Source organism: Balaenoptera borealis (genome assembly GCF_965194805.1).
Source record: "Balaenoptera borealis genome assembly, chromosome: 15".
NCBI classification, from domain to species: Eukaryota; Metazoa; Chordata; class Mammalia; order Artiodactyla; family Balaenopteridae; genus Balaenoptera; species Balaenoptera borealis.
In genome coordinates this window covers 60,773,957-60,800,758 of record NC_138871.1, presented here as the reverse complement: position 1 = coordinate 60,800,758, position 26,802 = coordinate 60,773,957, and the positions used below count along the sequence as shown (strand labels likewise).

Below are 26,802 nucleotides of genomic sequence, written 5' to 3'. Positions count from 1 at the left end.
ACTCACATTCCATTGGTCAAAATAATATTGTGGTGATGCCTGACACTAATTGAGATGGGATATATAATCTTCCTAAGGGAGGAGCCCATAGAAAAGGGCAGCAAATATTTTTGAACAACGATAAAAATCAGCCAGAATTAGTCTTCCAAGCATTAGGCTGCACACACACCTCTGACCCCTACCTCTTCCTTGATTCCCACACCACTCACTTACTGGATATTATTAATTCTTGTCTCACAGCATCTCTTGAATTCAGCATTGATCATGGCATTTTATATATAGTGTAAATTTGATCACAATTCTATTTTTTTAGCTAATTTTCCCAGTTCCATTCTCTGTCATATTGGTCATCAATCTACCTTTGACTGTGTTATTTCACTACTCAGAAATTTTCAATAACTCCCCATCACCTCAGATCAAAAGACAAATTCATTAGCTTCGATTTCAAAGTCTCTTACAGTGCAGGCCCTAATCTATATCTCCAGGCTTATCTGTTAAGAAGCCTCCACTAGAGTCCATTTATTCCACCTGCCACTCCCCAAACATTGTGTTGGATACCTTCCCACCCCTGCCACACCTCTCCCTGGAATTCTCCCCACCCTGTCAAAATTCTACCCATCTTATGAAGTCTATGTCAAATATTTGAGTATATTCTATTGCTCCTATTGGATTGCATACTTCTTGAAAACAAATACATCGTCTTATACACTTATGTGTTTCTCACAGCACTTTCCCCATGTTAGGGGAAAGGAAAGAAGTTAGCATTTATTGAGCACCTCCTATGTGCCAGAGACTGGAAATCACTTTACATATGTTATCTAATTAAATCCTAACAGCAATTCTATTCAATAGGAATTATTTTTCTTATCCCATCAGTGATGTAACTGAGGTTCAGTGGAGTGATTTGCTCAAGGTCATGAAGCTAGCAATTGGTAGAGCCAAAATCTGAACCTAAGATAAGCCTAATAAATACGAGGATGGAATAAACAAAGAATTATTTATGTTCACAAAAGGTAAATTACAAAAGAAATGCAAATGGCTAAAAAACACATTGAAAAATTCAGCCTGGGACTTCCCTGGTGGCGCAGTGGTTAAGAATCCGCCTGCCAATGCAGGGGACACAGGTTCTATCCCTGGTCCAGGAAGATCCCACATGCCACGGAGCAACTAAGCCCATGCACCACAACTACTGAGCCTGCACTCTAGAGCCCACAAGCCACAACTACTGAGCCCGTGTGACACAACTACTGAAGCTTGCATGCCAAAAGCCCATGCTCCGCAACAAGAGAAGCCACCACAATGAGAAGCCTGTGCACCGCAATGAAGAGTGGCCCCCGCTCCCACAACTAGAGAAAGCCCGCGCTCAGCAACAGACCCAATGCAACCAAAAATAAATAATAAATTAATTAATTTAAAAGAAAATCATAGTGTAAAAAGATACCTCATGACGTGGTTATGTGCTCATGACGTATTAAGTAAAAACACAAATCAGGCAACAAAACAGCATTGCAATATGAGGCCTTCTGAAGGAGAGGCCTCAGGAAGGGCTGCCCACTGCCCACCCCTGAGACACACACCCTTGGGTGGGGCACATTTCTGTCAGCAGCTGGAAGTAGAGGTGGGGGAGGGGAGGCTCCTCACATTGCTGCTGACACTGCTGGTCAGGACAGCACCCTAGGGCCTATGGAGGTACCATGGTGGTGCCCAGCCAGTGGCCAAGGCCCCAGCCCACCCCTCCAGAGCCTTCAGTATAAGAATCCACCCAAACGAGTGAAACAAGGGTGTGGATTGCAAGATTCTGAGAGAAGGCGAGAGCATCCTGACCTGCTTCCTGGAAGGCTGGGTGGTTTGTGGTTAACCACACCTCCCAAGGAGCAGGGCAGCCTTGAGGCCAAGTGAGAACAAGCGTGGGAATGAGTCACTGGAGTGGGAAAAAAAAAATGCAGTGGGACTTCCGTGGTGGCTCGGTGGTTAAGAATCCCCCTGCCAATGCAGGGGACACGGGTTCAAGCCCTGGTCCGGGAAGATCCCACATGCCGCGGAGCAACTAAGCCCATGCGCCGCAACTACTGAGCCTGTGCTCTAGAGTCTGCGAGCCACAACTACTGAAGCCCACGGCACCTAGAGCCCGTGCTCCACAACAAGAGAAGCCACCGCAGTGAGAAGCCCACGCACCGCAATGAAGAGTAGCCCCCGCTCACTGCAACTAGAGAAAAGCCCACGCACAGCAACAAAGACCCAACACAGCCAAAAATAAATAAATAAAATAAATAAATTTATTAAAAAAGAAAGTGCAGTAATCAAGACAGAGACTTAAGTCGAAACAGGGTGTAGGAGTTGATGGAGCTGGGGGCGGAGAGACAGACAGGCTTCAGGTAACTTTGAAGGAGAACCAGTTTTTCCACCAGGGAACTGGACTTTTCTAGGTCTTGGGTAGCCCCTAGCTGACACAGAGCCACTGTTTTTATTTTTATTGAATTTTATTTTATTTTATTATTTTTTTAATCATTTAAATTTTATTTTTTTATACAGCAGGTTCTTATTAGTTATCTATTTTATACATATTAGTGTATACATGTCAATCCCAATCTCCCAATTCATCCCACCACCACCCCCTCTTCCCCCCGCTTTCCCCTCTTGGTGTCCATACGTTTGTTCTCTACATCTGTGTCTCTTTCTGCCTTGCAAACCGGTTCATCTGTACCATTTTTCTAGATTCCACACATATGCATTAATATACGATATTTGTTTTTCTCTTTCTGACTTACTTCACTCTGTATGACAGTCTCTGGGTCCATCCAGGTCTCTACAAATGACCCAATTTCTTTCCTTTTTATGGCTGAGTAATATTCCATTGTATATATGTACCACATCTTCCTTATCCATTTGTCTGTTGATGGGCATTTAGGTTGCTTCCATGACCTGGCTATTGTAAATAGTGCTGCAATGAACACTGGGGTGCGTGTGTCTTTTTGAATGATGGTTTTCTCTGGGTATATGCCCAGTAGTGGGATTGCTGGGTCATATGGTAATTCTATTTTTAGTTTTTTAAGGAACCTCCATACTGCTCCATAGTGGCTGTATCAATTTACATTCCCACCAACAGTGCAAGAAGGTTCCCTTTTTTCTCCACACCCTCTGAGCCACTGTTTTAAAAAAAATAAATAAAAAATAAGTTTTTTTTTTAACTTTTTATTTTTTATTGGAGTATAGTTGATTAACAATGTTGTGTTTGTTTCAGGTGTATAGCAAAGTGATTCAGTTATACATATACATGTATCTATTCTTTTTCAAATTCTTTTCCCATTTAAGTTTTACATAATATTGAGCAGAGTTCCCCGTGCTATACAGTAGGTCCTTGTTGGTTATCCTTTTTAAATATAGCAGTGTGTACATGTCAATCCCAAACTCCCTAACTATCCCTTCCCCCCACCTTTCCCCCCTGGTAACCATAAGCTCGTTCTCTAAGTCTGCGAGTCTGTTTCTGAAAAACCCACTAATTTAGATTGTAAGAAAATGCCCAATCTGAAGAACATAGTCATAGTGACTTTTTAATATCTGCAAAGCCTCTAACATTATTCTTCACAGCTGTCTTCCAAAGTAGACTAGCAATGGCATGGTCCCCAGGTTTAAAAAAAAAAAAAGAACCACCTGAGGCAGTAAAGCTAAGTTTCCACAGCTCAACCATTTTGAAAGGGGCCACTATAGAATCTATGGTGTTGGTTTTCTGCTCAAGTGAAGCTCCCAATCCGAAACACTGAACTTCCATGTGGCAGTATTTTTTTCTGCAAAAGCTGAAACTGACTTGGTAGAAGGAACACAGGATTTGGTAGAACTACCAACTACCCAACTCTACAGCTCTCCAACTAGCATGCAAGTTTGAGTTCTAGCCCCACATCTGAGAGAGGGGACTAACCTCCTGAGCCACAGTTTCCTTGTCTGTAAAGCGGAGAAGGTCACCCCTCCTACAAATACCTACTGAGCACCTAGTATATGTCAGACACTGTGCTGGGCACTAGGGACAGGAGATGAGTTGGTTCCCGTCCTCACAGGGAGGGGCAAACGACAGCCACAGTCTGTCTTTGTACGCTGCTAGTTAGAAAACGGTTTTTACATTTTGGAACTAGTGAAAAAACTAAAAGGAGCATATTTTGCAACCGTGACAAGTTATGTAAAATTCCAGTTTCGTGTCCACAAATAAAACGTTGTTGGAACAAAGTCCCATTCATTAGTTGATGTAGTGTCTGTGTCTGCCTCTGTGCTCCCACGGCAGAGCTGAGCCACCGTAACAGAGACTGCATAGCCCACAAATCTGAAAATATTTACTATCTAGCTCTTTACAGAAAAGAAATTGCTGACCCTTGGACTAAAGAAAGAAAAACAAGGTAATTACAGACTCAGAAAAGCTCTATGAATTAGAAAGGGCAGGGGGAGGAATTTCTCAAGGCTGTTATGAAGGTGAGGGTTAAAGCGTTCTATTGCTGTCTAGCACTTTGTCATCTCCTGTATCTGGAGGGTTTCCACGTCTCACTGGCCTGCGGGTACCAACCCAGTGAAACTAACCGGAGTATCCAGAACTTCGCTGGCTCCCGCCGCCGCCTACATAATGGGGCCCTCCAGCCCCACTCAAGTCCTGCCCGTGTTCCCACAGTCTGGGAAGGAGACTCGCGTACTCTTAGGCTGCCCTCTGGGGATACACCTGTACTCTTGCCAAGGGTGCTGTTTCCACTACGCCAAAGGTGAGGGGGCAACACGGAGTTACACTCACATTCAGAGGTGCTTTGCAGCACAGGGACAGGAGGACAAGCCCGTCCTCCATTCAGTGTCCCTGGGAGTCACTTCGGAAGCAAAGCAGACAGCTGTGGCCTCTGTCTCCCTGAGACCCTGTGAAAATGACTCCTTCGGTCTCCTTCCCAGTGGCCCAGGAGATAAGGCCAGAGACGAGTCCTGCCTTGTATCTGTGCAAAACTCTCCCCGCCCTCCTCTCCCCACACTTGTCCTCCCCATGCAAAAGGCCCATGCAAACCAGTGCCCGTATTGACTAACGAAGAAATGTGCTTTGGCTCTGTAATCTGCTACATAATCTGTGTGGTGTACAGATGCCATTTCCTAATCCACCTCCCAGGAGGTCATGCAACCCCTTGTCTTTACTATCACCGCTCCCTTGCACACAAATACCCGGTCAAATATTTGTTGATTTGACTGGATAGAACTTGGAGCCCAGCACTTCAGGAAGTCAGCCCCAGACTCCCTAGTTCCCTCCCAGTCCCTAGACTGGGGGCCGCTGGCGGGTGGGAGTGGAGGGACCATGCAGCAGGATCGCAGCCTGCATAGAAGGCTGCTGCCTCGGGTCGCCTGTGGGCCACAGTGGCCCGCCCTGACCATCAGGTTGTGGCCTGACATCCCGCCTGGCTCTAGCCTGCCCCTGGCCCATGGGCTGAACCCTGACTCCTCACCCCAGCAAGTCCCACCTGCACAGGGTCTGACAGGGACAACCTGCTGGGAAGGGTCCAGTGCCTCAGTGCCTTACCAGCTGGGACTCATCATAACCACTACCAAACCTCGCCTGGGCTCCCCATGCCCACTGGACCTTGCATACTGCGTGTCCAGGCTGGGTCAGTACCTTTAACCCTCTCCACCCGTGTTTGGGCATCCTGCCCCCAATTTTTAAAAAGCATCTTCAGCTACCCTCTTTAACCCAGAAACTCTCCCCAGCTGGCATGAGATTGGGAGTTCGACATGGAATGACCCTGCTGCTCCCATGGGCTAACTCTGGTCTTTTCCAGGCTGGCTTCCTTCCCTCACCCTGATGGACCTGTGCTCCCCAAGGTCCTAGCCTGGCTCAGGGCCCAAACCCATTGAATTATGATGGCAGCTGGGGTCATGGCTTAGTTCCAAGCTCTAGCAGAGCAGAACAAAAGGTGGGGAGACAGGTGGAAAAGCAACTGCTAACACACATCACACTGTCTCCGGGTGGGCTCAGAAACTGAAGTGGGCCCAGCCTCGTGAGAAAAGGCAGCCACTGACCCAGGAGGTAAGGAAGACTGAGGATGGGCAAGGGGTGACAGACCAGCCCTGCTCCCTTCAACGGGGCTAGTGGTAAGTGGCGTTTTTTTGTTTTGTAGTGTTTTTTTCTTTTCTTTTCTTTTTTGGCAGCATGATGCAGGGTACAGGATGTTAGTTCCCCAACCAGGGATTGAACCCAGGCCCTGGCAGTGAAAGCGCTGAGTCCTAACCACTGGACCGCCAGGGAATTCCCTGAGTGGCGTTTTTGAGGAGAGGCAATGTCTACGTTTCTGTATCTTTAAGCAGGCAGGAAAGCAGAGACAAAGAGACAGAGAGAAATGTGCACAGGGGACTCCCAAGCAATTAACCAAATCACCCTGGCTTCTCTGCCCCTGCTTCCAAGTGTGTGGATGCGTCCAACTCCTCTGTTTTCTCTGTCCCTCCTAATCCAGGATATGATTATATTAAGTAGATTAAAGACGTTTTGGACCATGTAAGGTTTTGGACGTGTGGACCATGTACCTCTAGAACCAGTTTTGCAAGAGTCTGTGTTCATTTTAATTCAGTTAGCAAACTTGGAATTGTTCACTCTGATTTCTGGTTCTCAAAGACAAAACGCAGATTGATGCAAAATTTCATGGGGAGTTTGTAACCTATGGTACTCTCTGTCCCTACGGCAATGCCCTTAAAAAGCAAGCTCTCAGAGGCTGGTGATAAGGCATGTTTCAGGAAAACTTCTTTCATTGGCGGGAAGTTGGATGGGTGACTTCCAAGGTCCCTTCTAACTCTAAGCTTTTATGACTCTAAGGTTCATGGACACCAAATTGTATGACAAGAAAAGCCATCTAACAACTAGGGTTTAAAAAAGACTTGACAACCTGTTTTACCCAGAGCAAAGTGAGCTCAAACATTTCAAACAAGAGCTGTCAACAAAGAATGGGTTTGCAAACCAGACAGATTTTAAAATAAACTTCAGCCGCCGAACGATAAACCTTCCCTAAAAAGGTAATCAGATGGTGTGTGACCAAACTTTGGAAGTGGTATTAGGAAAGTTTTCTACACCATCCAAAATATTTTCACACTTTAACCCCTAATGGGTCAGTGCACTTGTTTTGGGGGCGGGGGGTGGTCAAAAATTGAAAAGTTAGGATTATTGCATCTTATACGGCAGGCAGCCTTAGGGAAGCAGAGTACGTGGTGGCAGCTTTGAGAGGGAAAGCAAAACAGGCTAAAGCTTGAGGATTGTGGTGCAGGAAGAAAGGGTTATAAAGGGGGCAAGCTGCGGACCCAGGGCATGTGAGCCGGAGGTCCTGAGGACAGCAGGACACACCTCTACCCAGCTGCTGGTGCCCAGGGTGGGATGGGGGGACAGGTGGGCAGTGGTTACCTTCCTCCTTCCTCCCTGGTGCCTTCCCAGACCTTCAAGGCACCACCTTTGGAAAAGTTCTCATTCCTTTGAGGCGCACACCATTTAACCACACTACCCTCTACCTTTTATTGGCTTTGGGGGAGTGGGGAGCCTTTGGCTTTGACTATATTTTTAAATTTTCTTCATTGTGAAATAGGTCATCTTTACAAAAGAGCATGTGTCACATATATGTACAGTTTAAAGAACAGTAATAAAAACCAAGCACCCACGTACACACCATCCAGTGTAAGGAATAAAATATTGCCAATACATTGAAGGCTCCTCTGTGCCCACCCCTTCCCAGCTGTCTCCCTCTCCCTTCCTACCCCCCGCCAGCCACTGACCTAACACATGTGCTATCCACTCCCTTGCTTCTCTTTACAGTTTCAATCCATTTGTCATGCATCCCTAACCACTATATTGTTTAGCAGTGCCTGGTTTCAAACTTCCTACAATGAATCCATACTAACTGTCATTGTCTCAATCTGCTTTTATGCTCGACAGTAGTTTTGAAATCCGTCCAGGTTGATGTGTGTAGCTGTAGTTTACTCATTCTCTCTGCTCTATAGAATTCCATACCATGATTACTTCTCTCTTCTATTGTTTGTGGACATCTGGATTGTTTCCTTTCTTAGTTGTTATAAACAAAGCTGTTATGAGCATTCTTGTCCGTGTCTCCTGTAGGATATGTGAGAGAATTTCCTAGGGCAGAGCTACTCGGAGATTGGTCTGCAGACCCAGTGCTGGCGCTCAAACTACCACTGCTTGACAACAAGATAAGGAACTTGCATCAGGATGTCAGGCAACTGCATTATCAAGTACACTGTGTAGTTCAACTGGCATTTTTTCATAGCGGGACTCAGTTGGGAAGGAGCAATTAATTTACCTTCTGGCACAAACTCCCCATTTCTTCCTACCTCTGGCACTTGGCAGAGCACTTAGTGCTCTCTGCCTTTTTTATTTATCTTCATCTACCAACCTCCAGGTCACCACCCTCTAATCCATGAAGACTCTAGCCCCTCACTCAGCCTTTCAGTTTTGCTCAATAAAAATCTATTGAATGAATGAATGGGTGGATGGATGGTTTGCCCTTCCCCACCCACATATCTACCTCAGGGGCTACCACATTCTTCAGGGACCCCACCTCCGCAGCTGATTTGTCCAGGGGCTAGGAAAGCACCTGACACACAAGCTGGAAGAATCAAAGTCCTTCCTAGCATTTTTCATCTTGAAACAAAACAAAGGGGTCAGTATATCTCCAGTGCAAAACCTAAGATGGCCTTCACCAGGGCTGTCAGCAACCCTCTTTACCACCTGGGGCAGAAGCTGGTCTGCGGTGACAGAGATGAAATTGAGACACAGAGAACAACCGTAGAACAGGAGCAGGAGCAAAAAGCCAGCAGTACTTCAGTGCCTGACTCCTGGGTTCCTGGGCCCGGCTGCATCCTGTCCTTTCCACAGTTGGTTATTCAGTCCCACCCCTGGCTTCTCTTCTTTGCCTAAGCTAGTTGTAATTGTGTTTCCATGTCTGGAAAGAAAATGAATACTCTATTCTTTAGCCCTAGTAAGCTGCGGAAAGCTGGAATCAAGGTTGACCTTTAAACTGCAAAGCTGGTTTTTAGGGATGTTTTTGAAGAATGGTTATCAGTCCTTCAGATTTGTGTTGGTGCAAAGACCAAACCAAACCAAAAATCTCAAGCAAATGGGAGATCTGAGGTCACTGCACTGTCGTCAGGGTCATTCCCCTCTTTTCTGCCATGGCTCAGGTATCAACTTAATGGCTTTGCTTGGGGGACACTGGTGCCACACTTGCTTCAACTCTGACCTCACACAAGGCTTGCCAAAGCCCTCTTCACCAGGGGTTTCCACTGTGGTACATCACTCAGAGTGCCTGTGATACCACGAGAAAGGCTTTTGTCCCACACCCAAATATAACCTACATATTTGGAGGGGAAAAGAGTTAAACAGCAAAACTCCAAGAAGAATTTTTTTTTTTTGTCTTTGTTGCTGCACAAGGGCTTTCTCTAGTTGTGGTCAGCAGGGGCTACTCTTCGTTGCGGTGCGTGGGCGTCTCACTGCGGTGGCTTTTGTTGTGGAACACAGGCTCTAGGAGCGCAGGCTTCGGTAGTTGCAGCACGCGGGCTTAGTAGTTGTGGCATATGGGATCAGTAGTTGCGGTGCACGGGCTCTAGGGCTCGTGGGCTTCAGTAGTTGTGGCTCGCGGGCTCTAGAGCACAGGCTCAGTAGTTGTGGCATGCGGGCTCAGCAGTTGTGGCTCGTGGGCTCTAGAGCGCAGGCTTAGTTGCTCCGCGGCATGTGGGATCTTCCCGGACCAGGGCTTGAACCTGTGTCCCCTGCATTGGCAGGTGGATTCTTAACCACTGCACCACCAGGAAAGTCCCAAGAAGAATTTTTGACCGCAGCCGGGACAGCTGGCGATATGCTTGATAAAAATAGATAGGAAGAAGCATTAAGCAAAGAGCTCTAAGAAATAACAAGAGTCTCCCAGGGAACATTCAATCCAGAAATAATTCTTTTAAAAGCCAGAAGGGGCTTTTAAACTGTTTTACCACAAAAATCAAAAGCCCTTTGTGGGTGTTTCAACTGTCCCTGTTCAACCTGAAGGCGGACACACAGCACGATTACAGCCACTCTCATGGTGCCTGGAGTGGATGGAACAGATCAGCAGGTTGCTCCAGCCCCACCCCTAGGGGTTCTCGGCTCACCTGGCCACAGTCTGTTTTAGGATCTGCCCAGCTTGGGCGTGCCCCTATAGTAGATTATCTCGGCGCTCCTCCCAGAGTCTCTCAGATCTCTTTTGACAGGTTCTGTGCCCTCCCTTCCGCGTGTTCTCTCTCTGTTTGACAGGGCTGCTCTTGGGCTCCTGAAACCCACTTTGCCCGCAACTAGAAGAGCTGAAAGTGGCTGGCAATTTAACCCCCAACCCTGTGGACCTCAGCTAATGAATGAGGATGGGGAAATGTGAAAGCCCCACTCTTTTGACTCAGGTAGGGTCAACTATGTCTCTCCTACTGAATGCACGGGCAGGTATCTGAGAACTCTGAAAAGCAAAGAGCGGCAGGTGAACTGTAGGAAAAGCCCAGAATTCAAAGCGCGACCAAACCGGTGATGAGCTTGCCATATTTTTCCCTCCGGCACCTCCCTGCCTGAACCCAAAGCAGTCAGAACCCAGAGGTGGATAGTGGGACACAGACTGTGAGAGCTCCAGGGGGAACACTCTAGTTCTGGCTCAGAGGAGGAAAGGGAATTCCTAACACTCAGAAAGAAGGGCAGAAACCTCCCATTTGACTGTTTTTTTCTTTTTTCCTTTCTGCTTCTCCCATGTCCCAGCCTCCAAGCAGTCCCCTGGCTATAGTGCCTGGTACGTGGCACTGAGCTCAAGGAGTCGTAGCAACTGATACTGATGAAGGAATGTAATGTATTGGGCGGCTGGCTCAGGACTGGTCATCTCAGCTGTGTAAGAGTGATGTCAAAACTAGAACAGGGAAGCTGCAAGAGAGGGTTGTACTTCTTTTGAGTTTTAGCTCCCAGCTCCCACTCAGAGCACATCAGATTATTTTCCTTCCTCCTTCCTTTCTTTCCCTTCTTTTCCTCCCTCAATCAAAGGAAGAGACAAGTGCATATCTGACAGCACATGTTTTGCAGGAGTTGAGGAAGAATAAGACCCATTTCCTCACCCTCAGCTTCAAGCCCAGACTGAGAACACTATTAAATAAGTCACAATTGACAAAAACTGAGAGTTAGTAGGGAGAGCACTAGACCTGGAATCAGAAGACCTGGATTCAAACCACAGCTGTGTCTCTCATTCATTACACTCCATAGCCTTCAGCTGGATCTTAATTTGGGGCCAATGATACTGCATGTGGATTCGTATGTTGACATCTGTGAAACTGCCTGGCATGTATCAGGTGTAAATATGGTGGGACTTGGTATTCATTTTTATCCTCTGGGTACTCAAAATATGAAGCTAGACAAAATGAAAGGAATTCAGAAGATATCAGAAGTGGAATTTCAAAGTTAGAGTTGATGCAACCTCCCAGCTCTGTGAGGAGAAAACTGGGGTCCAGAGAGATTAAGTAACTTACCTAAAAGTCACCTCATGAGTTACAAAGCTGGGACTAGAATCTGGTCCTGTGACACCTGATTCTCAGTATTTTTTCTATTACTACATGTCCCATTGTAAGGAATGAGTTAAGCCTGGTGACCACCTGCATGCTGGAAAGGCAGGTCTCACAAATATGAAACAGGCCAAGCAAGTGTAACTGAAGCTACAAAATGTCACACAGTCACAGCCTGCGTGCCATACAAGTTAAAAGAATTTCAGGCTCTACGAGGACTGGCAGGCCTTCGAGTGGGCCTTTCAGACTACTTGACTAGAAGAAAAGATAATAAATACCCACTGTAACTGATTTATTAGATGAAGTATAAGCAGAAAACAACTTTGTTCTTTCTCACCATTGCCTTTTAAACCCTCTGTGGAGCTCTTTCCCTAGTCCCGAACAACAGCTCAAGCAGACCTATTAGTTTTCCAGTCACTTTCAGATGTTAAGTAACCATCTCATTTTCAGATATTGAAAAAGTACAGTCCATTCTAAACCAAAATTTCTATCTCACATCCAGTTTAAAGCACACCCTAGCTCCAGCTTGATCCTGAACCTCAAATTCTGCAGACCCGCGGTGGGCAAGTATACTAAGGTGGTTCTGCATTCTTTTGGCACCTTGCCCTTCCTCTACTTCACCCAAAGATTATAATGCCCCTGGATCTTCCAGGGTAGTAATGAGGAGCTCGGGATGGAGGGAAGATAAGTGGGCCAAATGGTCGTATTTAGCCAGTGCCATTATAATCTCTCCATGTGGCCAGTGCCCAAACACTGGGTCTTACTCAAAGAGCTTTTGTGGGTTCTTCAGAGACCTTCCCCTTTGATTTACTCTCCCATTCGTCCTCATCCATCTCCTCCTCCAAAAGCACACCAACAATCTCTTTCTGCTGGGGTCACCTTGGCCTGTCTAGGATCACTTCTCAGGAAATGCCAAAGACAATTTAGGTGTGAATTAGAATGTAAAGCCAGCCAGGTGGCTACAGCACCCTCAGTGTCAGAACCATAGGACAGCTATCAAAATAGCAGCCCTTGAATGTCTTGGGCATTTTATTACTAGCAGATACCCAAAGAGCTCTATGAGGGGCAGGTAGAGGCCTGTAGAACTTTAAGGCTGTGCTTTTCAAATTGGGAATCGGGAATATCAGGAAATCAATTAGTATGTTGACTGGCATTTTTGAATAGAATAGAAAATAACCTTACCTCACACTCCATTACATGGTAAGGTTAAGTATTGTTTTGCAAAACTTTTATTACTGTGTCTGTGTGGTGTGTGTGTGTGTGATATGTAAAAGGTTAATTCTTTTTTTTGAACCATGGGTCACTGTCAAAAATGTTTTGGAAAATCTGCCTTAAGGAACAACTTCTCGTCAAACCTCTAGCTGTTACAGTGAAATGCTTTTACATTCCATACAGGTGTAAAATACACACAAAAAAAATACTTTTGTGGTTTTCTTTAATGCATAAACAAAATTTGGGGCTATTTTAGTAAAGATCCAATTAACCAGAATGCTCAGGGAATTTAATGTCCTGGTTAATTGAACCTCTGCATTAATGAGGACAAATTAAAAATCCTTACCAGGGGCTTCCCTGGTGACGCAGTGGTTGAGAATCTGCCTGCTAATGCAGGGGACACGGGTTCGAGCCCTGGTCTGGGAAGATCCCACATGCCACGGAGCAACTAGGCCCGTGAGCCACAACTACTGAGCCTGTGCATCTGGAGCCTGTGCTCCGCAACAAGAGAGGCCGCAATAGTGAGAGGCTCCCGCTTGCCGCAACTAGAGAAAGCCCTCACACAGAAACGAAGACCCAACATAGCCAAAAATATAAATTAATTAATTAATTAATTTTTTTAAAAAAATCCTTATCAGGATGCAGAATCATAGAACTTTATCGCTGGAAAAGACCCTGGAAATCTGTTTTCACCAACTCCTTCACTCTCCTGCTGGCAGAAGCTGAGGCGCAGAATGAAGAAGCAGCTCACAAGCTCTGGGGCCACGTGGGGGAAAAGCCGAGACCCAGGCCCACAAATCACCTGCTCAAAGCTCCCGTGAGATCGAGCTGAATCTCAGTAAAATCAGCCATAACACTTGGGGTTGCTTCTCAAAATAAAATCCCAGCTTTCAGTTTGTCTCGGCCATTTGCTTTTTCTCATAGGTCCGTGTAATTGGTTTTACAGAATTTAGAGCAAACACCAAAGAATTGCTGGTAGTATCAAAAGGTTGGTATGGTCAAGCATCTCTCTCTCTCTGATTTATTAGAATTCTTTTTCTTTGTTTGCTCTGCTCTTGTTTCTTCAGATACATTATTAGTATTCCAGACACAGGGTGAGAACTTCTTAATTTTTTTAATATGTTTTTTTACATTGCTTGAGGCTGAGAGAGGCTCTTTTCACTCTTGGAATTCTCTAAGCCATCCCTATGACCACAGTTTACTACTGTTTCTGCATACAAGCTATTATTTAATTCATCTATCACTTAGAAACTGAAATGCCTCGCACTGTCCTCCGGTGACATGAGCTGTTCTCTGCACGCATTCAATCTTTCAACAGATGTATACAAGCACCTACTATGTGCCAGGCACTGTACCAGGTACTAGGGATGTAACAGGAAACAAAAGAGTCTACTTTCTAGTGATTACAAATAAACAGACAGTAAACAAACCCACAAGTAAATATATGGTTTGTCAGACGGTAATAAGTGTGAAGGAGGAAAAAAAAAAGCAGGATGTAAGAGAGTAGGGGTTTCTAGGGGTGGGTCGTTACTATTTTATACAGAGTGAGCAGGGAAGGCCTTGCTAATCAAGGTACTGAGACCTGAAGGAAGTAAGGGAGTGAGGCATGTCACTCTCTGGGAGAAGAGAGTTCCTGGCAGAGAAAAAAAGCAATAAGTGAACAACATTTGTAAGTGTCAGGCTACCCATACTGTCCATCATATTTCTGACTTGTTAAATCCTCCTCACCAGTGACACAGTCCTAGAGGTTATTAGATGTTGATTTAAGGATAAGTTGCATTGGTTCATTCCATCCACCAGCATAAGTACCAAGTTCAGGGATTCTGTAATGAAAGATAGAGATGATCCCTTGCCCTCAAGATTAGTGACCAATCAAAAAATTACTATTCACAAAGGTCAGAGGTATGATGGTAGTAAGAGTATTTCAAAGGAGGGAGGTAACCACATGAAAGTCTAAGGGGGTTTCAAGCAGAAGAAACAACAGGCCTAAAGGCACAGAGGCAAGAGAGCGGATGGTGCATTCAGGGATCCTCAAGTTGTCTGGTGTGACTGGAAGGTGAGTCTCAGGAAATGGGGATAGAATTAGGCATAAAAGTGGATGCCACTCTACTCTCTGTAATACTATTAAAATCTTTCCTGTTTGCAACCAAGAAAGCATTGTGGAGGGGAGAGGGGGCTTTGAGGAGGGAGGCCCTAAAGAGGTATATAGGGGCCACATCGGAGTCACAAATTTTAATATTTGAAGCAGAGGAATAATATGATCAGATTTGCCTTTTATGAAGATTCCATTGATACCTAGAGGATAAAAAGAGGGAAGGACTGGAGGCAGGAAAATCAATCAAGAGGTTGAAGAGGCTGACAGGTCCAGAGTTATCCAGGTGAGAAATGCAGATGGCCTGCCCTAAGACACTGATGGAAGACACAGAGAGAGGGGGATGAAACTGACACAAATTGGTGATGGAATCTATACTGGGGCACAAGAAACAAGTTTAGTGAAATAGGGAGTTATTCCCTCATAGAAGGCAGAGCAAGAAGATAAGAACTATGTTCTATAGGCTGTTCAGAATTCCTCAAATGACACCATTGTAATAAAGACAAGGATTATTACTTTCACCGATGACTGCATTAACATGTAGTTATAGAACTGGCCAATTTATTTGGGTTAGTAGATTCCAACTACAGAGTATCATAAAGTACAAGATAAAATAGAAAATAGTGTGGTTAATTCTTCAAAAGCCATACCAGTTTTTTGACTATGATCCCTTCCTTGGAGGCGAAATGAATATTATCCAAATGAATATTATCCCTTCCTTAGAAGCCAGACATTCATTCTTACAGTGCTGTCACTGCTAAGAACTACTTTGGACTTCTTTGAAGGACCTCCCTTCATGACTATATCCCCAGAACTAGGAAATCTTCATCTTTTTAGGAAAAAGCTGATATTTAGAAAAGACGAAATGTCATTTGCTATAAGCAGATCAGTGGTTGCCTGGAACAGAGTAGGTGGGGACATGGGACGGGAGGTATGGAATACAAGAGGCACAAGGAAACTTTTGGGGGTGATGGGTGTGTTTATTGTCTTCATTGTAGTAATGGTTTCATGAATGTACACACATGTCCAAACTCATCAAAATGTACACTTAAATATGAGCAGTTTACTGTATGTCAACTATATCTCGATAAAGCTGTTTTTAAAAAGTTATTTGTTACAAAGAATAATAACTAAGGTTCATCATCCTGCTAAGAAATCCCGCTTTTTTATTTTTTTTTAATGAAAATATAAGAGAATACTTTTCTTGTGTGTCTTCCAGACTGACTTGAAAGCAATTCTCAATCGCAGGTTGTTCTTCGTTTAAAAAAGTAAAAGAAAAATTATGGTAGAATCACTGAAACCAGTGATCTGCCCCCATTACAGGACAACCCTCAGGTGGGCATGCAAGTCTTAGAACACATGTTTTTAAGCTTTGCAGGCACGCCCTGTAGTCTAAATTGGAACCCAACAACTTGGCACTTCCTGCTGCTTCTACCCCCTCTCCACGCGGGACAGCTCTCCGGGTCTCAGATTTCCCTGTCCGCAAGTGTATTTTTCCCTTTGCTTAGCTCATCTGGATAAAGGGTTGGGGAAGAACAAGTATCACTGATTCCACTCCCTGGGTTTGGGTTTCGGATATCCAGGAGCAGCCTTACGAGCTGGAATCCCAGAAAAGTTTCCTTGCCCCACACCCCCACCAAATCGTCCTCGGACCAGTTTGTCGTTGTCTGGAAGTCTACCTTCAGAGGACTCCTTCCTTTTGGGTTAACCATCCTATATCCCAGAAAATAGGATCCTGGAGGGCAGGCCTGGATGGTGTGCCAAAGGGGAGAGACTGGAGGTAGCCAGGGGGCACCATGCGGATGCGGTGGCGCCCATGGGTGGAGGGGAGAAGAGTCCAGAGAGTGGAGACAAAGCACCACAGAGGACCTAAACTAAAGCTACTTCTCCATTCCCTTAGTCATTTATTTCTTCATTCAAAATGTGTTTATTAAGCTCCAATATCCCCACCTTAATTCTACTTCTGGACTTAGTACCAAGTGTAGCTATATAAAACAGGAATTTAGCCAACCAAGTTGATTAGCAAGATAAAACTGCACTCAAAGGAACATCAACAGCAAGAGAGCTGGTCTGTGAATCAGCAGTCAGCCCCACAATAACTCAGAGGTCAGGTGCTCATATCGCACCTTTAACAGCAGTTTGGAATTAAGTGAGACAGAATATTGACAAATGGAAGTTTCAGGGAAGTATTAAAAATATGAATGCAAAGCAAGTGGGGATAATACTAAAATAGTTCATCTAAAAATAGTCTAATTCCATCCAGTGGCCAAACCCTATTAGATTTCATGTTCACTTGGGTTCACAGTTTGTCTGCAGCCAACACTGCAGAAGAAGGGAAGAGTTTCTTCTCAGGGATCTTTATATTCAACCACACCCTGGCCCATCCTCCAAAGCTGAGCACAAGAACTTTGAGCTTTAGAGACCAGAGAGCTGTCAGGAGCTGGAAAAGTTTGGAGTGATTTAAAAGGAAAGTTAGTAAGTCTTTTAAATCTTCCTTTTGATTCATCTCCCTTCAAACAAATGAAGTTAAGACCACAGCGGGATCTTCCGTAAAATTCCAGAACATTTGGCATCTCCTGTGTGCCAGGCCCACATACAGCTTGATGCAAAAGATGTAAAGGAGCAGGAAGCAAGGCCCCAGAGTGGAGAAGGTCATATCACACTCAGCCGTAACCCAGGTCAATGGTCCCGGGAAGCAAAACCCATCCTCAAAGTTCATTCAAGAGTCTGGCAAAGGCACAGCTGCCCAAGAAAGTCCACTGTTGATAGGAGATCACCTGGATAAGAACCCAGGAAAGGCCTTATGGTAGACAAGCCTCGTAGCTCGTACCCTCCACCCTTTTATAGAAACTGTCCCCTGACACAGGGCTGGGCCCCGGGTCCCAGGTGTTAGACCACCTGACCCTGTGCTCTTGCCATGCCTTCCACCACTGCAGCTGACTGGCAGTGGTGACCCTGCCTGGCCAGTGACCCAGGACCTAAGGCTGGGCCACTTGGCCTCTTTCATGGCAACGACAGCAGTTTGTGAAGCAGCCTTACTTGGTTGGGTATTACAATGAAGATTTTCATTTTTCACCTATTGCTGTTTTCACTCCTGCTCTCTTGAATGTCCCTTTCTCCTGGCGATTTAGAGGCCAAACAGGTCGTGAGTGGCCAAAGGCAAGAGGGAGTGATTAGGGAGAGAAACGATGAGGAAGCCAATGGCGGGATAGAAAGAAGCAGACACAGAGGGCGGCCGAGTCACATGGACGAGCCTGGAATGAAGGTCGCCAAAGCCCTCTCAGGGTCCCCGGAGCCAGACAGGATCCAGAGCCACCCATTCAGCCCCTCCTCTGTGAGTCCTGACCCCAGCTGGCTGCTGTCTTGCATAATGTGAGATGCCTTTTACTGCCCTGTGTGGAACATTACCACTCTTACCAAAAACTTCCCCTACCTGAGTGTTCCTGCCAACAAATGAGCCACATGGCAGTTTTGCAAGAGATCCACTGCCTCTGCTGAGCATAATAGGCCAAAAGATGATGTGGTCCCCAGGAAACCAATAAGGTCTCCCTGTGAAGGATGAAGTCTTGACTTCATAGGGCCCTTTGCCCTTTGGGAACAAAGAGGGTGAACCCATAAGCTCTGTTTCCCTGCTAGGCACTTAAATTTTTTTTTTTTTTTTCTCTAACGAATCAGTTATTTGAGGCAGCAATATGGTGCCGTAGAAATAAAACTAGAGCAAGGGATCACAAAATCTGTACCTAATTAATTAACTGTGTGTGATTGGCCAAGCAATTTAAGTCTATGTCCTAGTTTTCTCATCAGAAATACAAGGCGAATAATATCTGCCCTACCACCTTGAAGATTTTTTATGAAGATCACATAAAAATAGGCAGAAGCAGCCTTGGAAAAGCATGTGTAAGAGCTATACTATTCATGAAATGTAAATGAGGATGGGAGTTATGAGGATGGCACCACCCATGTCAACCAGCAATGAAGTCACTACTACCTCCCCTCTGCCAAGCTTGATATACTCAGCACTAAAGAAGCCGAAAGAGTAGTGTCTGAATCTCCCCCACAATGAAGACGTGGCTTCCTACCTACACCCGCAGGTGCTATTAATTCCACAAGGGGCATTAGCAGAATTGGAATTTATCCCCCTCCACCTCCCATCTCCATTCTCTCTAGATGTCTCGATAGATGACAGATAGACAGATAGATGACAGATAGACAGACAGATAGATGTCAGTCAGTCAGGATGCTTCCAGCTGCAGGTAGCCATATAACCCATCTGGAAGTGGCTTAAACAATAGAAAATTTAGAAAATTCTCATACAATTTCCCGTTCCAAGGCTTCTTAATTTAGTGGCACAGGGGTTGGCTTATGTCCTCAGACTTATTGCCACAGGGCTGCACAAGGGCCACTTCAGCACCACACAGCACTTTTTCTCCCAACCACATCCAAAAGCAGGTGGGAAGATTTTTCTTAAATGTCTTTTTATTAGGGCAGAAAACTTATCCCAAATGCTCCCCTCCTCACACACACACGTCCAACACAGACCCAGCTGCAAAAGAGGCTGGAAAAGATCTTCAGCCTCTCTAGTGGGATTGGGCACTGCCAGCCGGGAAGAAGTAGGAGGCAGGGGTACAAGGGGGTGGCACGGAAGAGACAGCTGTAGGATTGGCAAGAGGGTTCGGGTGCAGAGGAGAAAGCTCATTCTCACTAAACGAAGCAGAAGGAATTTGTTTCAGGGTATTAATTGGCCAACAAAATCAGGCTGAAGAAGCAGATTCTGGGCTGAGCATTCAGGAAAAAGGTCTAAAGTCACCCGCAGAACTGGGCCACCAAGCAAGCTGTTGCCTGTCTGTACTCAGAAAGCCAAAGGCTCCCGGACCACACTGCCATGGCCACAGTCAGGAAGCCATGGGTACTGCTGCCATCTCCTTGACTACATGGTGTCTGCCATGGACCACACCAGCTCAACAAATGGCCCACGCTGCCTCTTGACACCCACAAGGCCAGGAACTGGGCACTGAGATTTCCACCGTGGCTACTACAGGAAAACCAAGCACCTACCCAACTGAATTTGCTGGCAGAATCTTGGCCCCATCTCAATTCAGTGGTCCAACTTTATAAAAGAGCATCCAAGGGGCAGGATCAAATCACAGCAGAAATTATAGCTGAAAGAGAGTCTGGGAAATGTAATGGTTAGCTCTCAATCCCCTGCAGTACAGGAAGGCACACCAGAAGAAAGATGGAAGATACTGAGCTCCAACTCCACCAAATCACCCACAGCAACCAACTGTGTCTGCCACACTCTTCTTCTGGCTATAGCTTCTAACTTTAATTAGGTCAGTCCATATGTTCAAGAGGACAGGAAGAGGATAATCTCTTTATGATTATGGGGACGTAGCACATGACAATCAGCATATCTCATTCTTCTGGCCATAGTAATTGGCTCTGACAGACTCATGACTTAGGGCTGTTCAAGCTGATCAAACCGCCAGGCTTTTGCTCAAGTTCCTGAAAAAGAAGCTTGCTCTTTCCAGCTGAACGTGAACCTGGAAAATCTGGAGCTGCTACATCTATCTTCCATTGCAAGAGAAAAACCTATCTGAAAATGAAGCCAGCTGAGACAAGGCAAAGCCAAAAGACAGAGAGAAGCTGGGATCTGATGACATTTTAACCCCCATATCCAGCCATTCCTGAAATCATCTGGGCTTTTCAGGCACATGAGCCAGGAGCCAGTATCTTCTCTTTTTGTTTAAGTCAATTTTAATTGCCATTTACAAAAAAAAAAAAAAAAAAAAAAGATACGGAATGTTACCAAAGACCCGCTTTGCTCATTCCTCTGGACACATAGGCGGTACCCACAGGCTTATTGAGACTAATCCCCCAGGTCCTTAAGACTTGACTACTCACACTGAAGTGAGAAAGTCCAGAGACATGGAAAGATGGGAGCATTTGGAGCAAAGGCTGCAGCATGGACAGCTGCAGGCTTTGATTTTTTTTTTCCTCCGTTGACATAAAAGCCACTCCTGCTCTGAATCCCCAGTGGGCTGGGGATTTATTCATTTTGTTTGGAAAGGTTATGGGGGTCTTAACATTTTCCTTGGGGATCCCATTTAAAAGTAATAATAATATCAGAATACAATTTTATATTTCAAATATATGTTAAATATATATATTTAACTTTTTGCATTTTGGATGCATAAACATATTCTTTTTAATCAATCAAATAAACTAATTAATAAGAACTTATACACTTTTCTAGTATCAAAGACGTTTGCACATATGAACCGCTCAACACATTTAAGCTGATTCTTTTTAAACCATTGCCTGGATGAGGAGAGACAAGAGGCCCAAGGAATCTGACGGTCCTCAGCCTGCAATGCAGGACAGGGTAAGGGGACCCTTGAAGCGTCAGCTCATGGGGACCCTGTGATGTGCCACCAGATCCCCCCTTTGGAACTGGAAGGCTGATTCCCCAGATGCTGGGAAGGTTGTCAGATGATAGGTCTCAGCTGTCAACCCTCTTTGGGGATTATCTTGGTCGAAGGTTACCGTCTCACTCAAGGTCACGCCACTTTCCCAAGGGCAGCCCGTATCCAGTGACTGATCGATGCAGGAAAGAAAGGCCAGGCTCCCTGGGCCCGCCTAGGACAACTGAAGGGCCCGCCCAGCTCCAGAGCTCACCATGAGCGAGTGGAGGCCTTCACTGGGCAGGCGCTGTAGTCCAGCTTCGCCTCCAGCCACTCCCGCTCCCTTCCTTCCCCTTCCCCTCCCCTTCCCTTCCACAGGGGTGGACCCAGTGGCACTGCCCAGTCAACATCCTGCTCTGTAACCTCCATCTGAGTCTGTGTCCCAGGAAGCCCTGCCTCTGCAGCACTGTAGTCTAGGGCAGGAGTTTCTAGACCGTGGGGTTTAACCAGCTACAACAGGAAAGGATTCCAAACCAATTTCCATATTGCTCGACAGCATCTATTCCTGCTGCCCCCTCCCTGCCCCATCCTCTTGTGGAAATAAGATTATCCTTCGTGGTCCAGCTTCAGGGCCCACCTTCTCCACGCAAACTCCCTGAGCCCCAGCAGCAGCGGCCTCTCCCTCCCACCCCTCTCAGCATGCGTCAGCTGCTTGCATTCGCTAGTTGTGGCATGTTCAGTTTCTGCTGCTAAGCCAGCTTCCTGATCTAGAAAATGGGAACAATGATACTCTAGAGGATTAAATAAGCAAACAGATGTGCAACACCTGTTCCAGCACCTGGTCCCCTGAAAAAGCTCAACATGCCAATTCCCTCTCTCCTTCCTCCTAAATGGCCACTCTCCTCACAAAGGGGTGATTGTTCTTTCTCTGCTCTTTCAGGGAGGAGGGGAGCAGCAGGGGTCCCCTTGAGGGTGTCTGAGTCCCCACCCACTGCCCTCCATGGGGGCTTGGCTATTTGCAAACAGAGGAGTGATATCATTTGTGGCTTTCTTTTTTTTTTGGTTGTCCCAGGTCTTAGTTGCAGCAGGCGGGCTCCTTAGTTGCCGCACGTGGGCTCCTTAGTTGTGGCATGCGAACTCTTAGTTGCGGCACGCATGTGGGATCCAGTGGCCTGACCAGGGATCGAACCTGGGCCCCCTGCATTGGGAGCGTGGAGTCTTATCCACTGTGCCACAAGGGAAGTCCCTCATTTGTGGCTTTGAAGAGACAAAGGACTCAGGTACCCCTAAGTGGTCACGCCACGGTCAGCTTCCCCTAGAATGTCTAAATCTCTGTTTATTTTTAGGATCAGAGTTAATTTTCTTGGTGTGAGTAGCCAGGATGGGAGAGGAAGTCTAAAGTGGATGGTGTTCCACTCTTAGGCATATACACCCAAAGGAACTGAAGGCAGGGACTCGAGCAGACACTTGTGCACCAATGTTCACAGCAGCATTATTCACAACAGCCAAAAGTTGGAAACAATCCCAGTGCCCATCAACAGATGAATAGATAAACAGACTGTGGCATGTACACACAATGAATAGCATTCAGCCATAAAAGAGAATGAAGTTCTGACACATGCTACAACATGAATGAACCTTGAAAACATTAAGCTAAGTGAAATAAGCCAGACACAAAAGGACAAATACTATATGATTCAACTTATATGAAATATCTAGAAAAGGCAAATTCATAGAGACAGAAAGGAGATTAGAGGTTACCTGGGGCTGGGGAGGAGGGCGGGAATGAGGAGTTATTGTTTAATGGTCACAGAGTTTCGGTTTAGGATGATGAAAACATTTTGAAAACAGTGGTGATGGTTGCACAGCATATGAACGTAATCAATGCCACTGAATTGTACACTTAAAAATGGTTAAAAGGGCAAATTTTATGTTATATACTTTACCACAAATTTTAAAAGTTAATATTGTAATATATCAAAAACCATTGGATTGTACTTTAAATGGGTGAGTTGTATAATATATGAATTACATCTCAGTAAAACTTTTTAAAAATAGATGATGTTTACTATAATTGTTTATTCTAAGGCAAATTCAAAGAGCTATATAAAGTCGAAGACCAAAAAAAAAAGAAACCAATCCATAATTGGACAAGAGATGTGAATTTTCAGGTACAGTTTCCCTCTGGACTTTCCTCCCCCTGGCACCCAGAGCCAGTCTGCAAGGCTGTCGTCTCAGGAATCTGGATTTGTTGCAGACAGTGTTCTTCCAGGATCTCTGTCACTTCATCTGGCAGCTGAAGACCACCCACCCCAGGGTAGGGCAGGCCGGATTAACACCATGCTGTTGGTGTTAATCTGGCTCGTGCCTTTGGAGCAGAGAAGGGCTAATCCTTGGAGAGGCTGGCTTCTGGGTATGGGTGGGGCTTGGGGTCAGGACCAGGGGAAGTGCTCGCTCCCAACAGGATTTGGAGTCAGCTGGGCTGGCTGTGGAGCATTTGCCCTGGGATGTAAGAACGTTCATGTTTTACAGGTCTACAGCACTTCTCTCGATTAACATTAGGATCCACACCTTCACATCCATAACCATAGACCTCGGGTCCTGAGGCAGACACTTTTCTCATAGTGTTCATACCGTTAAGTCGATCTAACATAAGTAATTAATTAGGGAACTCGATCAGCATCATATAGAAGCCATAACCCAGATGCCTAGAAGGGCCAGGCAGGAAACCTAGGTGAATGAAGCAAGCTCCAGGGGACTGTAGCCAACAGGCCAGGGCCAGGGACAGCTGTGGGGTTAGCTGCTGGTTCCAGCCAACTGCTACTATGGGGGGAAAGTAGATCTTGGGTCTTCAAAAGAAGTCAAAATAAGGTTTTTAGGTGAAATTTCTTAATATTTATCTCATTGTTGATAACTATCTCAATTTTTCAAAACAAGAAAATTAAAGCCACCTTCCAGGCCTAATAATACATGTCTGTAGCCTGGATATAGCCTATGACCTGCTGGTTTTTGGCATCTGTTTATAATATAGTCACAGGGATCAAGAAGTGGCACTGTGCTTGTAGTAAGAAAACCAATAACTATACACGGGCCAAAGGAGAATCCAGTACTCTGACAGGCTGCCTGCTTTAATTTATTACTGATAGATAAAAATTGTGCTGCAATGTATTTTGATTTTGGGGATATATTTAACCATCTTGCTTCAATTTCGTATTGATTATCCTAACAGTGGTTGTAATGAGGATGGTCAAAGGGCCCATTGGTTTGGGTTCAAGACCACATGAAGATTCTCAGGAAATCAGCATCAAGTAACCACTCGACAGAGCGAGCACCCCTTGGGAATCACAGCCAGGACCACTGACCCCCTTGCCCATCCCAGGAATGCATCTTGGGGGCAGGTCAAGAGCTTCAGCTTCAGATAGATATGGTCACTTGTCTAACCTCAGAGCCACAGTTTCCTGGACTATGAAACAAGAACACCAATGCCTGAAGAGTCTTGGGAGGATTAAATGAGATGTTTACAGGTATGTAAAGCATTAGGCCTCTTCCCAGCAAATGCTGAACCTGTCCCATCTCTCCCTACACAGCTTCACCATGCTTTGTACTTGCTTACCAGGGTTAACCTAAACACACAGCTCTCTTTGCTGCATCTACTGCAAGAATGAAGACCATTCTCAGCAATTAGACTGTCAACATTCCAGAAAATATCGACTTCACTCTGAAGGGAAGCACAGCTATTGTGAAGGACCCCAGCAGAAACCTGCAGAGGGACTTCAGTGACATAAATGTAGAACTCAGTCTCCTTGGAAAGAAAAAGAAGCAGTTCCAGGTTGACAAACAGTAGGGAACTAGAAAGGGACTGGCTATTGTTCGCACTCTGTAGCCATGAACAGAACACGATCAAGGTTGCTACCCTGGGCTTTCGTTACAAGGTGAGGTCTGTGTACACTCACTTCCCCATCAACGTTATTTCCAAAATTTCTTGGGAACAAAATATCAATACGTCCACAGGGCTCAGATAAGGCCAGGCGTTGCTTGTTCAGTTCTCAAGGCCATAAAGATGAGTTAATTCTTGAAGGAAACAACATTGAACTTGCATCAAACTCAGCTGCATTGATTCAGCAAGCCATGGCTGTTAAAAACAAAAATACCAGAAAAATTTTGGATAGCATCTATGTGTCTGAAAAAGGAGCCATTCAGCAGGCTGATTAATACGATCTAAGTTGTCCGACTACAGAGACAGCAAGATGCCGGATGATTCCTTAGGCCTATCTGTGATATGTTAAAGATGAAAGAAAAGCCCTGTATTGAAAAATATTATCTGGATAGATAGATTTGTGGTGCCTGCCAAACCTCAGCTCTGTATTTAATGGTTGATCCTCTTCTTCTTGAAAACAGATTCTTTTTTTAGATAAATTATATAAGGTCTCAACATAGTAATGGTTATTGGTATTCTTTGTCTTTTAACAAGGAGGACAGGGATGCGTGTTGGGGCCCAACATGGACATTGTGGGCAAGTGGGCAGACAGGGCCACCAGGCCAGATGAAAAGGCTCAGGGGACCTTTTAATGCCCGAGAACCAAGGCTTCCATCTTGGTCTCTCAAAACTAGCCAGTCAGCCCTTTCCCCAGAAAGGACCTTCTAGCCCTTGTCCTCTAGACAAGACCTTCTAACCTCTGTCCTCTAGAGGGAAAGAAAGGAAGAAAAATAATGTCTGTTGAGCATCATTTGCTTTTCTTCTTCCTTTCAACTCCTTCCTCAAATGCATCCCTCCCCACTAGGAAATGGCCATCAAATCCTGTTAATTCTTCTTTTGAAAGACCACTACTCTCAGGCTGCCCTGGTGGCACAGTGGTTAGGAATCCACCTGCCAGTGCAGGGAACACAGGTTCGAGCCCTGGTTCGGGAAGATTCCCGCGTGCCGCGGAGCAACTAAGCCCGTGCGCCACAACTACTGAGCCTGCACTCTAGAGCCCGCGAGCCACAACTACTGAAGCCTGTGTGCCTAGAGCCCGTTCTCTGCAACAAGAGAAGCCACCACAATGAGAAGCCCGCGCACCGCAACAAAGAGAAGCCCCCGCTTGCCACAACTAGAGAAAGCCCGCGCGCAGCAGCGAAGACCCAACTCAGCCAAAAATAAATAAATAAAAATAAAATAAATTTTAAAAAAAAGAAAGACCCCTTCTCTCCATCCCCACTTTCATGGTTCTATCTGAGCCTCATCAGAGTTTGCCTTCACTCCCTAACAACCATTCCCTACTCCTCCAGCCCACCCTCACACTGCCTGCCCTAAGTATTTTCCAGGGGACCAGAGGTTGGGGGGAGGGGAGGCTGACCCTGTCATTCCCAAGCTTAGAAGCCTTTACAGATATTCAGTTCCTCTCAAGGAAAGAGAAGTTTCTTTAGCCCCACATCCCTCTCGAGCGTCATCTGTCACCTCTTATCCCCACCCCGCCAGGCACTCAGCACTAAAGCCACACTGCATTTGTTATTTCCTGAGTATGCCAAGCCCAGACACAACTTCATGCCTTTATTCAGGCTGCT

The 26,802-nt window shown here is 45.6% G+C and overlaps 1 pseudogene across 1 annotated transcript; it reads left to right on the top strand.

Moving 5' to 3' along the window:
• Positions 1-502: 502 nt before the first annotated feature.
• LOC309611530 (large ribosomal subunit protein uL6 pseudogene) lies at positions 503-26,507 on the top strand (annotated as a pseudogene). The gene is made up of 2 exons (XR_014249770.1): positions 503-4,385; positions 13,404-26,507. The product of XR_014249770.1 is annotated as a large ribosomal subunit protein uL6 pseudogene (transcript).
• Positions 26,508-26,802: the final 295 nt, after the last annotated feature.